The sequence below is a fragment of the Anguilla rostrata genome, chromosome 2, assembly GCF_018555375.3.
Source record: "Anguilla rostrata isolate EN2019 chromosome 2, ASM1855537v3, whole genome shotgun sequence".
Lineage (NCBI taxonomy): Eukaryota > Metazoa > Chordata > Actinopteri > Anguilliformes > Anguillidae > Anguilla > Anguilla rostrata.
The window spans coordinates 71,803,850-71,808,849 of NC_057934.1; the positions used below are offsets into that span (position 1 = coordinate 71,803,850).

The 5,000-nt window shown below is 51.8% G+C and overlaps 1 protein-coding gene across 1 annotated transcript in view; it reads right to left on the bottom strand.

Annotated features, from left to right (window-relative positions):
• The window catches only part of usp22 (ubiquitin specific peptidase 22), a 33,413-nt gene that overhangs the window by 16,784 nt on the left and 11,629 nt on the right, over nt 1-5,000 (bottom strand). The window lies entirely within an intron of this gene.

Genomic DNA, 5,000 nt, shown 5'->3' on the forward strand with positions numbered 1-5,000 from the left:
TGCTTTCTCATTGGCTGCTTCTCCACTCGTGCTGCCCAATTTTTTAAAAATGGCTGGCGGAGGATCCTCTCTTAAAGCAGTCAGGAGCATCTTCCTTACTTCCAAATTCAGCAGTGGGCAGGGTGTTCAGTGGGTGTTCTTAGCAACTAAAAAAAAACATCTTGAAGACTCGTCTTTTCAATTGATTATTCCTGAGATAACAGAGAGGGAGGGAGGGGGAGAGAGAGAGAGAGAGCAAGTGACAGAGAGAGCGGAGGGACGAGGTGAGAAGAGAAAGGGAGGGTGAGAGAAAGAAGGAAAGGTGAAAGACAGGAGTGAAAGGGTGAGGGAGGGAGGGAGAGAGGAAGAAGCATGAGGCTCAGAAAGAGGGGGGAGAGAGAGAGAGAGAGAGAGAGATGGAGAGAAGGGAATATGTTCATACACTGAAACGCGTAGGCAATGCCGCAGAGTGCCAGTCACGTCAATAGAGACTGCTTTAAGCTGATCAATCCTTCCATTTCAATCCATCAGATGGAGGGGGGGAGAGAAAATGTAGAGGGCAGAGAGACAAAAAAAGGAGAGGAGACAGACAGAAGGAGAAAGCAGAGAGAGCGAGAGAGAGGAAGAGAGGAGAGTGAAAGCTCCTTATTGAATCCTTTCAAGAGCGCTGAGACCTGAAAGGGGGTGGGGTTTATCGCTATGGAAACTCAAGCAGTCATCACAGAACACAGGCGCACACACACACTCGTGCTGACGGCAAACAATCAGCGCCCCCCTCTGGCCAGTGAAGGGAGAGCACAGGGGATGAAACTGAACCAGAACACAAGGAACGGAATTACCATTACACTGAGGTGTCTTGTCGCTCACTGCAAAGGACTGTGGGTAAGATAAGCAGTCAGTGGCTGGTCATGATGGAAGAGAAATGATAATGTCTGTCTCATGACTAAAGCTTCTTTTATTCCCCACACACAAGCAGCTGCTATTGGACAAAAGAGGAGTGCTGTCTGCAATTGGTCAAAAAAAGTAATATGATCTCCGACCAGTCAAAAATAGGCATGGCCACCACCCCTATTTTTGGCCCCTGGCTGCCATTGGCTGGTCTTGTGACCAGCAGGTTTTAGGTTCAAATCCATTGTGGCACCCGTATCCCTGAACTGAAAGACACCCGTGGGAAAATGTACTGGCTGTATAATCTGCCCGCGTGTATGAAACACACACCGAATATGATCATGTATCAAAGGGAGATGTAAGGCAAATGGAGAACCGTATACGGTAAGCAGGCCCGGTGGGAATTTCCTCCACAAAAGGAACTTCGCTTTTCCTTCCTGCGCGCACTGAAGACTCATTACCCGCGTTAGGGGAGAGAGATAAACCCCCCCGTGCACGTGAGGGGACAGCCTTTTTAACGGGCCCCGTGCCGACGGGACGCTCATGAGGGCTGTCTGACGAGGTTCATTTCTCCTCTCCCACCCACCCCTCCCCCACCAAAATGACCCAGAGGGAGCGTGGATAAACTCCGTACCACAGTGCACCGTACGAACGCATCACCCAGAGGGAGCGTGGATAAAGGCCCTACCACAGTGCACTGTACGAACACATCACCCAGAGGGAGCGTGGATAAACTCCGTACCACAGTGCACCGTACAAACGCATCACCCAGAGGGAGCGTGGATAAACTCCGTACCACAGTGCACCGTACGTACGCATCACCCAGAGGGAGCGTGGATAAACTCCGTACCACAGTGCACCGTACAAACGCATCACCCAGAGGGAGCGTGGATAGACTCCGTACCACAGTGCACTGCTAATGTACTGTGATTGGTGGAGCTGCTCTCGGTTTTTTTTCTACCAGTCAGATGACATCGTGGCTCACGCTTCCGTTCTTACTCCTGTCCCGGCAGGGTCAGGTCACCATGGAAACGGGGAAAAAGGAAAAGGGAATCTGACGGTTGGGTGCCCGAGCTCGGTCCGATTGGCGGAAGAAAAGGCCGCTCTGTCCAGCGAGCGGCGAGGCGGGCGGCGGCGCGGAGAGGAGGAAGAGCCGACTAAATGAACAGACTTCAAAAGGAAGAGAAACGGACCGGCCACATTCTTTCTTTCTTTCTCTTTTTTTTTGGTTGCAAATTGAGACTCAACAAAAGCCACACTGTCTCTGTGGAGCCCACACACAAGACAGTCTGGTTCAGGGCCCCCGCACCCGGCCCCCTCCCCTCCCCTCCCGCACCCACTTCCTCTCAAGGCCTGATCACATGACCCTCTGGCTGCACCTGCGAGGGTTCTGCTGCGGCCAATCGTATCGCAGACTCGGGGAAGGCGGTGGAATGCACCGCACTGTCGGTCAGGAGGGATCAGTGCAGACGTGCTTATACACATGCACACACAGTCACAGACGAACATACACACAGATACGTACGTGTGCGCTTGCACACACGTGTGCGTAAACACGCACGAGCAAAAGTGCACACACACAGACACAGACACAGACACACACACACACACACACACACACACAGCGCTCCCTTGTCACGTAAGCCCGTATCTGCTGGTGAAATGGAACAGCTCCACAGATTTCCCATCTTAAATCCACAGCGTTTCCAATCCACCGTTCTTCCATTCGCCAGGCTCCGCGTGGGGAGCACCCAGGGGAGCGACGCGACTGCCAATCACAGCACTGGCGCTGCCCCTGCCCCGCCTCCCCAAACCTCTGATGCAAGGCCCGGTCCGAAGCAATCCCACAATCCCTCTGATCACAGGGAGCGCGAGCGCACGGAAAGGAACACAGCCAATCACACGCCAACGGAGGTGCACTCAGAACACAGGAGAAGAGAGGGAATTAGAGAGAAGAGGGGCAGGGAGGAAAGATGAAAGTGGGAGAACAGAGGCGGAAAAGCATGGTGGAGGGAGAGAGAGAGAGAGAGGGAGGAGAGGGAGGGTGAGAGTGAGAGAGCAGGAGAAGGGGAGATAGGAGAGAGAGGGCAAACAGAGAGGGACAGAGCCAGTGAGAAAGAGAGAACGAGAGGAGAGGGAGAGAGTGGTGAGAGGAGAGAAAAGGAAAAGCGAAAGCAGATAAATGGAAAAGGAAAGAGCGACAGAGATTAAGAGGAAACCAGAGAGGGAGGGGAAGGAGAGAGAGATGGGGAGAGCAGAAAGGGAGAAGGAGGAACCGTGGCAGAACCTAAGTCAGTTAGCGCAGTACTGTCAGACACGGGCACCGGCAGCCCCTGTCCAATGATACCAATCAGAGGAAATCCCAACCTTAGGCACCCGAGGACCCGGAGCTAAACTGAGCAGCAGATCTGCCCATCCGGGACCGGCGCCCTGGGAACACCAGGCCTGAACCAGAAACCGGCGATACACTTCTACACCGTTTAAAAAAAAAAAAAATGTGTCTATGTTCTGCAAGTTCACCCTTAAACTGCAGCCTCGACACAACGGAGGCCAAATCCTGGCCCCACACATATAATCACAGTCTGCCTGAGCCTCCCAGGACCCACTGACGTCAGGGGGACCACGGATACAAAAAAAAAAGCAAGATAATCCCGAAAGCAACTACAGATAAAAATGGCCTTTCACCTTGGACAGGTCGCATAAAGTGTGAATGCCACCAGGGCTGAGAAATTAACCCTTTGATGAGCAGGTTTTCTAGAAAACTCCATGTCGGTGATCTAGAACTCTATTGCTTCAATCACCAGCATTGATTGTGACATCAGCTAAAAAAGAACATTCTAATCACACATCTGTGATCTCACAACTTAAAGGGTTAAAGAACAGCGGAACATCTAAAGTATAATATTTTCTGGGTGAATCAGGGACAGCCTGCGTCACTGAGCGTCACTGTATCTCACACGCTTAGTGGACGACCTCGTCTTGCCCGAAGTTCATGACCATATAAGGGCCTCCCATTTCCCCTACAGCACAGACTCCAACTGGCTCCAATTTGTACAACATGGCGGGACAAAAACTGCACTTCCGTGGTTCCAAAACGCTGTTCACCAAGCCCGTGGAAAGTCAACGGGTGACGTCGCAGTCACTTTGTCCATGTTTTACCTCCAGTCCACGGTGTGACAAACCTAAGTCAGTGTTCTAGAACTCCACTGCTTTCAGTCACCAGTAGTGATTGTGACATCAGCGCTGGAATGCTAACCGACCCTGGATAAGGGAACCCAGCAACGTCACGGGCTCCGTGCATGAAAGCGGCTTCAGATCCTCCCCAGCTTCATTTTTCCATTTAATATGAAGCAACAAATACGTGCAAACAATTCAGAAAGGCATCCGCCATATAAACACAGAGGACTTTAATATGCATTCAAGCCTTACCTCAGCCTGATTAGCCATTCATATAGGCGTGCATTATTAATGACTTACAATATGAAACTGCACAAACCACACAGAATGTAAAAGGGTGACACTTGCACGCTTCGCTTGTCCTTCCTTGTATATTGGGACAAACGCATGCAAGAATGCACGCATAAACACACACACACACACACACACACACACACACATACAACAACATAAACACACACACACACACACACATACACTCACACACACACACACACACTCACACACACACACACACACACAAGGCCCCGTACATGCACACATCACCCACACACACATCTCCGTACATGCACACATACACACCAACGAACACACACATGTTCTCGTACATGTGCATGCACGCACACACACACACACACACAGCCTAAACCCGTCATCTGCAGTTCATCCGCATGGAGGTTTTCATCAGGGAAGGCAAAAGCTAAACAGACCTCCATGTCCGCACACCAACGCTGGAGGTCCAAACAGCTGCAGACACGTTGGGCAACCGGAGACGGAGTCGGTTCCTCCAAACCTCCCATCATGCACTGCTGCCTGACCGCAGCGCCTGGTGTGACCAAGGCTGGCCGGGTGGAACGCAGCGTCCTGCCTCTGACACAAACGCCATAAAGACACGCTTGTGTGGGCCCTGTCTGTGTTCAGGCGCTTGTGTGGGCCTGTCTGTGTTCAGGCGCTTG